We start from the raw sequence: 11,813 nt of genomic DNA on the forward strand, positions 1-11,813 counted from the left end.
AAAAAATAGGCAGAAAAGTAAAAAGCTTTTAAAGTTACATCATGGGGGCGCCTGGGTGGCTCAGTCGTTAGGCGTCTGCCTTCGGCTCAGGTCATGATCCCAGAGTCCTGGGATCAAGCCCCGCATCAGGCTCCCTGCTCGGCGGGAAGCCTGCTTCTCCCTCTCCCACTCCCCCTGCTTGTGTTCCCTCTTTCGCTGTATCTCTCTCTGTCAAGTAAATAAATAAAATCTTTAAAAAATAATAATAAAAAAATAAAGTTACATCATGGAGGTCTTATATGCCCAAGTATGAAGCCTAGGACTTACCGTGCATTAATGGGGGAACTAATGAAAAATTTTCCACAGAGGAGTGATGTGTTCATATCTGCATTTCAGAAAGATCACAAAAGCAGCAGTGGGTAGGGCAAATTTCAGCTGTGAGTCTGGAGGCAAGAGAAAGAAAAGCAGGTGATGTCAATTGATCAGGAAGAAATGATGACGATCCGACTGCAGCAGGGATGATGGAAACAGAAGAGAAAGGGACAGAATTTAAGGGATATTTAGGTGTTAAAATCAACAGGCCCATCCAGCTTAGGTGAGTGGTGGACAGTGGTGTCCCAAACTGAGTTTAGAAATGTTGGAAGAGAAGCAGATTTGTAGGTACTGTATGGGAGAGATCATAAGGCCAGTTGTGAAAATTTTGAGTTTGAGGAAAATCCAAATGGAGGTTACGAGAGGGTAATTTGAAACATATTTATAATTTAAAGTTGGAAGAGCTGAAACTATAGCTGAAGTCCAAGGGTGTGGATGAGATAAGCTAAGAAGAAAGGAGAACTGGGATTCTGGAAAACTCTTTAAATATTTTAAAAATACTGTAAAGGGTGGGGAAGAAAAATGGAGATGTGGGAGAGAGAAGGACTGAAAAAGAAAATTCAGAGAAGTAGCAGAGTCCTGAAAAAAAAAAAAAGTATTTCAGAATGAAAACAGGTAGGTTAAAAAAAAAAAAAAGAAGCCAGGAGGAAAGCAAGAAGAGGATATGATGGTAGACTAGATCATTTGAAGAGCCTTCTTGATTTGAAACAAGGCCATTGTGCTTAAGGCACGGTTTTTAAACTCGTTGTTGCAATAGGAAGAACAGATCTCCAAGCACTCCCAACTCCTTCTAAGAGGTCCCTGATACTCGAGTAGGAACAATAAACATATGTGAAAGGTTAAACTGGCCCAAAGGCAAATCTACTTTCAGCAACATGGAAGATGAAGCCCTGGACCAGTGGTCATGGGGCTGAGCTGAACCAGAAACTAGAAAATTAACCAGAGAAACTGGGAAGGGGCCAAAATGGTCTCAGGGCAGTAGTGCCATCTAAATCCCAGAAGAACACAAATCATCTCTGGAGAAAGCATCTTCAATTTAGGCACCCAGATTTTTCACAAAGTATCAGCTTATAACCACATGATAAATGAACCCCCTCAAATGAGAATTAGCAGAAAAAGCAATAATATGTTTAGACTTTTGAGGGTTTCAGAAATTGGAGATATCAGCTTGAATATAAAATAACTGTGAAAAGTATACAGGAAAGCATACAGAATCACAAAAATGAAAAAAGATTGAACAGGAATATTAGAAAAAAACTGTTGAAAATGAACATAATTGTTATTAACATACATTTTTTAAAAAGCAAATTAGTTAAACAGTGTATTAGAACCAAAGAAAGAGTTGGGAAACTGGAAGAAAATCAGCAAAAATCACTCAGAATGTAGCACAAAGACGAGATAGGAGATGTTAATGACAGGCTAAGAGATATGATGGAAAGAACAAGAAAGTCTAATACATATCTAAGTAGAGTCTAAGAAGTAGAGAATAACGAGATCAGAGGAGAGGCAATTTTTGCAAAATTATGGCTGAGTACTTTCTACAGTCAATTAAAGATATGAATCCACAGATAAAGAAGTCACAATGAATGCCAAGCAGGGCAAGTTAAAAGATAGTCACATTGAGTCACAAAGTAGCAAAACTAGAGAATGCCAAGGACAAAGCAAACTTAAAAGCAGCCTGGAAGAAAAGAGAAATGACCTAGAAAGGAAGAGCAATAGACTGACAAGCAGACCTGTCTATATTAAAAATGAAAGCTGGAAGATGACATGAAAATTCCGCCTCATGGGGTACCTGGGTGGCTCTGTCCCATTCTTGATTTCTTGATTCTCTCTCTCCTTCTGTCCCTCCCCCTGCTTGTGCTCTTGCTGTCTCTAAAATTAAATAAATAAATCTTTTTTTTTTAAAGATTTTATTTATTTATTTGACAGAGAAAGATACAGCGAGAGAGGGAACACAAACGGGGAGTGGGAGAGGGAGAAGCAGACTCCCTGCCGAGCAGGGAGCCCGATGCGGGACTCGATCCCGGGACTCCAGGATCATAACCTGAGCCGAAGGCAGTCGCTTAACCAACTGAGCCACCCAGGCGCCCAATTAAAGAAATAAATCTTAAAAAAAAATTCCCCCTCAAATGAAAATGAAAATAATGAACACTTTCCTTCAAAGTAATGAGAAGAAATAACTGTCAAACTAGAATTGTACCTAAGAAAACTATTTTTCAAGAGCAACAGCAAATAGACGCATTTTCAGATTAAAAAAACAATGAGACCTTCTATAACAGACTTACTCTGAAAGAGAAACTACTTTAGGAAGAAGGCATGTAATCCCAGAAGGAAGGGCTGAGCTGCAAAAAGATAGTATGAGCAAAGAAACCGATACATGTATAAATGTAAAAATATTCTTGGTGTAAAACAAGTTATTAATAACTATTATTAAAAATAACGTATGGAGGGGGAATTGGAGGGAGAGATGAACCATGAGAGACTATGGACCTGAGAAACAAACAGGGTTCTAGAGGGGAGGGGGAGGGGGGATTGGTTAGCCCCGGGATGGGTATTAAGGAGGGCACGTACTGCATGGAGCACTGGGTGTTATACGAAAACAATGGATCGTGGATCACCACATCAAAAATCAATGATGTATTGTATGGTGACTAACATAACATAATAAAATTTAAAAAAAAATAAAGTGTAAAAAAAAATAATGTGTGGAGTTAATAATATGAACCACAATACAGGTTTCACCTGCTATCCAAAAGTAGAGCATTCCTATGAAGCTTTTGTAAACCGAAATGGCATAAAGCAAAGAAACAATTACCATTAATTTATATGGAAAATATTTAAACATTCCCAGCCCCCCCAAAAAATAGGCTTTCTTAGACTTTCCTGATACTTTAGGACACAGCTTGCAAACAGAATAAAATGTGTTCATTAGAATTGTTATCTAGAATTTGTTGATGACCTCAGGGATGAAAATTTCAGTGGGGACAGACGGTTTGGTTGAAGGTATGTAGACTTTTGTTTTAATCTCTCTACTGCCTTTTACTGACTATGGTTATTATTTTTCTCTGGGCAAAGTACTTAGTATCTCTGATGCTCCATGTTCTTTTCTGTGAAATGGGCTAATGATGCATAACTTTGAAAGTTGTGAGAGGAACTCGAATACTGCCCAGCTCATACTAGTCAGACCTTAATATCTATCGTGACTCTTACAGTTAACATCACCATCATCATCATTAATTATTATTCATTCATTCATTATTTTAATGAAATGGAGGCGAGACTGGAGTGGGTTGGGTAGTGTACAAGGTATGAGGAGTTGAAAATAGTTTTGTTGTGAAGAAAGGGAAAAGGGATGAATTGGTCAGTAAAGGGGAGAAAAGACACTCTTCTTCAAAAAGAAAGATTTCAGGATGCTTAGAAGGTTGGGAGCATAACTGGTACTGAGAGACAATGGAGGCATATGAGGGGGAAGAATAACTGAGCAAGAACCTGGAGTAGGGAGTGGGGCTGTGGAGATGAACTGGGGCTGGAGGAAGAATTAGCCTTGGACAGGGGGAAAAACAACTCTCCTCTGAAGTAAGTGTGGAGAACTTGGCATTTATTATGGTCCTGATTGTGTTTGCATTTTATAAATTCAGAGTTTGCAGTACGTACAGCTGTGTTCTGTCTCCTATGGAAGCATCCTCCGTGGTGTCATTTCCTCCTTGTCTATCTCTCTATCTATCTACCTCTCTATGTGCTATTTATTGAGAAGCTAAAGGGAAAATAAAGTTATCAATCTGCAGTACAATTATTTAACAAGACCTCATTGAGCATCTACTATGTGTCGGGCACTGTTCTAGGTACTGGGAGTACAATATTGAACAAGACTCCAAGAAGTTTACTCTCAAAGTCCTGTCTGAGACAAACACATAAGGCAAGACCTGCAGGACAGAAGGAGACAGACTAGGGGGAAGGGTATGGCAGAGGAAAGGACAGGAAGGGCATCTGCTAGAGCGGGGAGAACAGTAGGGGACGTGGTTGGAAAAGGAGGCAAGACCTATATGACATAGAGCCTTGTGGGTCTGGAGAAGAGTTTAGATTTTTTGTGTGTGTCACAAGATAAATTCATTTTGCAGGGAATTAAGTAGGGTGTGATAGAATCAGATTTACATTTTAAACACCAGCCCCCTCCCCTCCCTGCCAATTGTCACTGTCCTAATTCAAGCCAACCTCAGCCCTTACCTGGATTATTGCAATAGTCTCCTAACTGGACATCCGTTTCCACCCTTGCTCACTTCCAGTTTATTCTCACAGGAGTCAAGTGCTCCTGTTAAAACACAAGACAGATTTCATCACTTTGTTTAAAACCCTGCGATAGCTCCCCTCTCCATTTTGTGGTCCTTATCATGACCTCTAAAACCTTAAAGTTTCTCTGGCCACCTTTTTTCCTGGGTGACTTCATCTCTTCATAGTCTCCCTTTATTTGCTCTGCTTCACTACACTGGCCTTCTCACCGTTGCTTATAAAGCTCCTGCCTCGGGCGCCTGGGTGGCTCAGTTGGTTAAGCGACTGCCTTCGGCTCAGGTCATGATCCTGGAGTCCCTGGATCGAGTTCCACATTGGGCTCCCTGCTCGGCAGGGAGTCTGCTTCTCCCTCTGACCCTCCCCCCTCTCATTCTCTCTGTCAAATAAATAAAATCTTTAAAAAAATAAAAAATAAATAAAAAATAAAAAAATAAAGCTCCTGCCTCTGGGTGTGTGCTCTGGCTTTCCCCCTGCATGGAATCCTCGTCCCGCAGATTTCTATGTGGCTCAGTCCCCCACTTCCTTTTAGTCTTTGTTTAAAAAATAGCTTTCTCGGTGAAGTCTTCTCTGACCATCCTTACTACCCACTGCTAATACTTCATGCACACCCATTTGCTCTCTTTTTTCTATTTTATTTATTTATTTATTTATTCATTCATTCATTCATTCATTCATTTTTATTTATTTACTTGAGAGAGAGAGAATACAAGCTGGGGGAGGGCCAGAGGGGGAGGGAGAAGTATATTCCATGCTGAGTGTGGAGCCCGATGAGGAGCTCAGTTCCACAACCCTGAGATCATGACCTGAGCTGAAATCAAGAGTCGGATGCTTAACCGACTGAGCCACCCAGGCGCCACTATTTTTTCTTTTTAGCACCTCTCACCATTTAATATATCATATATGTTACTGGCTTATGTTGTTTTCTTTCTGCCTCCCCCCACTGGAACAGAAACTCCCTGAAGACAGAGGTTTATGTATTTGGTCACCAATGTATTTTTCCCTTGAGCAGTACCTGGCACACACCGGGTGCTCGATAAATATTTGTTGAGTGAATAAATGGAAGTTACCTCTGGCTGCCCTGTGGAGAATGAATTGTAGGGGGACAAGCGGGGAATAGGGAGGCTAGCCAGGAGACATTTGCAGTAAGATATGATGCTAGGATGGAGAAGGGTAACAGCAGTAGAGACAGATAGGTGTTGCGGTGTCCAATCACAAAGTGGTCCATTGATAGGTTGATTGAGTCAGTGGACTGAGTGAAACCTTAGCCATCTTAGAAATGCAAGTCTTTGATTGAACTTCCTCTGACAGAACTCACTGCCTCCTCTAGTCTGAATTTGGGTGGGTTCTGATGGCTTACATTGTCCTTTTATTGAATGGCAACACGTTACTTTGTAGATCCTGAGCTTACTCTGAATTTCACCCTGTATGATCTGCAGTGGATCCCTTGTTTTTGCCTGTCTAGCATTTACTTCTCCGCATCAGGTCTTCCTGGGGAGACACCTCTGACTCTTGTCTGTGTGGTTCAGCTTTAGGGATGACATGTGAGCTACTCACTCTCAGAGATTGGATTATGTAGATGGGCATGGGATTGTGAGATACTGGGGAAAAGGTATTCCTTTTCTGCTACATATCCTTAGCATAAAATGAAGGCAGACTGGCTGGGGGCCATCTTTGCTCATGTCCTTGCTGAGAATGAACACAGCAGAATGCAGGGCTCTGAGGGAATGAGACAGTTTCCAGACGACAGCATTGAAGCACCTGCAGAGAGTCATGCCTGAATCTGTTGGTCTTTTCAACTGTTAAGAGCCAGAAAATTCCTCCTATTGCTTAGTCATTTGATTTTCATTTCCACTTACAGTTCCAAGTGTTCCTGACTTACACAGGACCATAGAAAAGACTTAATTTTCTCTCACATGTTAACCTTTCCAGTGTTTGAAGTTAGCTGCCCCATCTATCTATGCCTTCCCCTGGGACCCCGGAATGCAGGATGTAGGGCCATCTAGTCAGTCCAGCCCTCCCACCACCATTCAATTCTTCCCTCAGTCTCAGTGCCCAATACGTGACCTGAAGTTCAGTTAGTGACTGAGGGCTCAGAATGTTCCTGGTTTAATACACTTTTTACCATGCTGTCCTCTTTGACTTTTTCCTCAGCTCCCAACTCTGACCCAGCTAACCTCAAATGATTTGAATTTAAATTAAATTATTTTCTACAGAAATTTATCAACTATATAAGAGCATGGTCAAATTTTAGCTGAACTTAAAGCAAATTTTACATGGTCATAATTTTAAGAATGACCCTACTTGCTTTATTTTTCTTCTTACCACGTACCACTTTATAATATACTATATAATTAATTCTTCATTTTGCTTATGGTTTGTTTTCCCCTCCATCCCCACCAGATTATAATCTCAGAGGGCAGGGATTTCATGTGATTTGTTCATTGTTGTTTTTATCTAGAAGAGTGCCTGGCACATAGTACGTACTTAATAAACATTTGTTGAATGAATGAATGAATGATACAGATTCTGTCCTTTAGCAGCTCATGTTCTAGAAAAGGAATTTGCATTTTTCTGGAGAAATGTACGGTTTAGTAAGTGCTACATCTTTTAGGTTTGATTCACTTATGTTTTTATAGAGATATTCTTAACAAATTCCTTCTTGGATTTGTTTTTCTGAGCAACTGCTTTGCATTAGAAGCTCTTAAAATTTTATTTAAAAAAACTAACATTTATTTTCACTTTTTCAGATATAAACTAATTGGAAAACACAGGCAAGTTTAAAAGGAGAAAATAAATATTATCTTCCTGTGTTTATGGTTAATTTTGCTGGATTTCTTTCCACTTTATTTTTTTTTAAGATTTTATTTATTTATTTATTTACTTATGTGATTGAGAGAGAGAGAGCACAAGAAGGGGGAGGGTCAGAGGGAGAAGCAGACTGCCCAGTTAGCGGGGAGCCTGATTCAGGACTGGATCCTGGGACTCCAGGATCATGACCTGAGCCAAAGGCAGTCGCTTAACCAACTGAGACACTCAGGTACCCCTTTCCACTTTATTTTTAAAACAAAAATTTTATTATAAAATAAAAGCTGGTATCACTGAAGAAACCCAGTTCCTTAAACAGTTTTCCACTCTAAACAAAGAAAACCACTCTATGTCACCATGTAAGTAGATTTTCCCCAAAAGCAAGAATATGTGTGAATGTGTTGTGTTTTTTTGTTTTGTTTTTGTTGTTGTTTGGTTTGGTTTGGTTTTTTTGGAGGTGTTGGTTTTTACCAAGGATATCAGTGTCACTCAGTGATACACAACAGCATCTTGGTTAAGCGCCATTGCAGGACTGGGACCCTTTGCACCCTCCTCAGGGAGGTCCCAGAGGTTTCCAGGGAGGGCCCATATCTAGGAGATCAAAAGACATTAAACCCACAACACTTGATTGGAGCTCCAGGCACAAAACATCCCTGTGGATGACCATAACTGCCTTGAAGGGCCACAGGGCAGGGATGGGAACCTGAGATCTGGCCTATCTGTCAAGAAGCACCACTTCACTGCGCTATGTTTTAAACAGACTCTTCAGTTCACTTTGTTTCTGTCACAAAAAGTTTAGAGACTGTCCTGCTTCGGAGGAAGTAATAAATTATATCACCTCAAGTATGTTTGCCTCTGTCAAACGGATTCGTGGAACAGATCTTTATCAGTATGTTTCTAGGTCCAGCAACTTTGTTTATATGTTTTATTCACTGACTTAGACGATTTTACTGTAAGATGATATGTCATCAAGGTCTTGCCCAAAAAGAAGTTTAAAACCTCTGAAATAAAATCTTAAAAATGCTAGTGGGACATCATCAAGACAAGTGACTATTGAAATTCCAAATTTATTCCTAGCTTTTTTGATTTCTTAAGAAGCATCCTTCTTGATTTGGGTCATATTTGGGGCAGATTATGTTAAAAAAAACCCTCAAGAAATCAATGCAGCTTTTTTAGGCACAGGAGGTAAATTCATATTTTAAAAATACCACACAAGTCTTTGATTGGTAAGCGTAGTTTTTAATCAGCTTCATGCAGAGATTTTAGAGGTATTTATTTTGATATGTGTTTATTTAAGTTTTAAGACCTACATAAAATACATATATTTTATATAGGATATATAAAGAAAAAAGTACTTTTAGAAAATAAATTAAAAGCTTTCAAAATGTAATGGCTTCCTGGTCACATTGCCTATTGCAGTGGGGATTTGGTTATGTCAAAATACTAATTCTAAGGAATTCTTTATGTTTCTGGCTTCTTAGTGAATCATCTTAGAGCCAGCTGAAATATGTTTAGAGTTTGAAAACTGGAAATATTTGCTGCTGAGCTAAGACTAAGCTGCTTCTGCTAGCTAACCATGATTATACAATAAAGCAAAGACGGCCCACAATTACTTATGAGAAATGACAGTTCTGAAAGCATGTTGCTGTTATTTTTACTAGAAATGAAGAGAGCAACCAATTCAACAGCTCCCCACTACCCCACCTTGGCAAACACAGTTCCAGATTTTTAACTTTGGGGCAACTTGAATTCTATCACCCATTGCTTCATTTCCACGTTCGCTTTGTACATATGGACTTAATTTATGCTTGAAACCAAAGATGGGTTTGTTTTAGTTTTGCCATTAGTTTTAGGGTAAATTCTTTAGAACTAGGTTATAACCTTTACTCCTTGTGGCCGTTGTAGGGTTTTGATGGAAAGCCTACAGTGTTTATGAGATCCTTCCAACTTGCTCAGATGCAAACTCCGAATTTGGTCTCCCGTGCAGTGGGCAGCAGAGGATTCTTTGCTCAGCTTTTTACAAGTTTCCATCTGTTGCTTTATGCTGGTCTACTTGGTGTCTCATCTAGGCAAGCACAGTTCAGGGTTCAGGCAGGAATTCAGTGTGAGTTTATACAGATTTGGGGTATACTCTCTGTGGCTCCTGAGTTTCCAAGACTCCGCCCTCAATTTCCAGCTGCTTTGCCAGCCCCACACTCCATCCTCTGACAAGCCAAAAACATCACAGCATCATGCTCTGGTTCTAGCTGCTTCTCGTCGTGTGGACTAGGGTGTGCTCTCAGGAGAGGAGCTGTATTAACAAGAACTACAGCCGGCGTGGGTCCTTTCTCTCCAGGGTCCAATGCCCTCCGATATCTGCCTAACGTTGGTGACTTTCCAGGACCTTCACATAATTAAACTTTGTATTTGCCCAGAGTTTTGAACTCTTACCTGAAAGAGAGTGAGTCCAATACAAGCCACTCCACCATTTCCAGAACAAGAAATTCAAGAATTTGCTTTTTAAGTAGTGATACTTCAACAATTCCAGAACAATATTGTATTTTCTGATCCCCAAATATTTCTATTTGTATTTTTATGAATTGACATGTAGATCTATAATAGCAAAATGGCAAAATATATATTCTGATTCTCAACATAAATCAAGATTTCGGTGGTTTAATAGAATCAGTATTCTTGGAATTCCCCCATATACTCTCATCCTTGTGTTTTACATTTTTGTTTCATCCTCAAATCATCATTTTTTCAGTGGTTAAATCTTAGCAGAGGTTTCTTTCAATTCTTTTTATGGGATAGAATGTTCAAAAGTGTGTACTTTTTTTTTTTTGGTAGTGTTCCATGATTCATTGTTTGCGTCTAACACCCAGTGCTCCATGCAGAACGTGCCCTCTTTAATACCCATCACCAGGCTAGCCCATCCTCCCACCCCCCTCCCCTCTACTACCAGCATATTTCTTATCAAAGATTGGCAGTATATCCTTCGGTACATGATTACTATCAAGACAATGGCTGATCTAGCAGCTTAATGCTTCTTTAAGACTGTGCATTTCACATTTGAGCTTTTCAGTCCCTAGGAAGATAAGCATTCTTGAAGAGGATGACATTACAGGGCCTTTTCAGAACTTCCAATTGATAATACTTTGCAAGCCTAAAGCTAATTATGAACCTCTGAACTTCTTGCAATAAAGTAGTTGAGAAGGAGAACAAGAAAAACTTAACACTTGCATATGCCCTATTTTCCAGAAAGAAAAAATAACCATGAGAGACGATGGACTCTGAAAAACAAACTGAGGGTTCTAGAGGGGAGGGGGGTGGGAGGATGGGTTAGCCTGGTGGTGGGTATTGAGGAGGGCACATTCTGCATGGAGCACTGGGTGTTATGCACAAATAATGAATCATGGAACACTTCATCTAAAACTAATGATGTAATATATGGGGATTAACATAAGAATAAAATAAAAAAAAAAAAACCTTAAAAGAAAGTTTGGACAAATAGGAGGTGGTAAAAAATAAATAAATAAATAAATAAAATGGTAGAAAAAGAAAAAAAAATCTTTTAAAAAGTGTCTTTGGTCATCCAACAGAGGGGTCAGCAGGGCAGTGATTGCTGTTGTGTTATATTCATGAGTGATGGCTAGGTAACAATGCTGTATATCGGGAGTAGCATTTTACAATCTATGAATGCCAAGTATCATTATATGCCAACAATTCCCAAATTTGTGTCTCCAGCCTGTGCCTCCGTCCGGAACTCTAGGCTCATATACCCAACTGCCTCTTCAATGCTTCACTTAGAAATCCAATAGCTTGAACTTAACATGTTCAAAACTGAGCTCCTGATACTCTCTCCTTCTGCATTTACCCAAAGTGTTCCTCCATCAGCCTTCCTCATCTCAGCTAATGGCAACCCCATGATTTCAGTTGTCAGATTAAATATTTGGTGTGTCATCCTCGAATCTTCTCTCTCCTCTTCTTTACAGCAAAATCGAAAGGCTTTACCTTGGTGATATGCCCTGAACTTGACCACGTCTCAGCACTGTTGTTCCAAACACGCTGAACACTGGCTATTCTCTCTGCTGGAATGCTCTTACCCCATTTACCTACATGGCCAGCTTTAGCATTTTCTTCAGATCTTAACCCAAAGGGCTCATTCTTAGTGGCCTCTCCATCTAAATGTGCACACCTCCTACTAACACATACTTTTCAATCTCCCTTGTCTGCCCTGTTTCCTTATTTAGCAGTTCTCTCTAGATGCCATACTATATATTTTCATATTGAGATCTTGTGCATCATCAATCTCCATGACTGGCATGTAAACTCAGTGAGGGCAGGGATTTGAGCCAGTTGTCCACTGCTCTATCTCCAGTGTCAAGGCA

Source organism: Neomonachus schauinslandi, chromosome 8 (genome assembly GCF_002201575.2).
Source record: "Neomonachus schauinslandi chromosome 8, ASM220157v2, whole genome shotgun sequence".
Taxonomy (NCBI): Eukaryota; Metazoa; Chordata; class Mammalia; order Carnivora; family Phocidae; genus Neomonachus; species Neomonachus schauinslandi.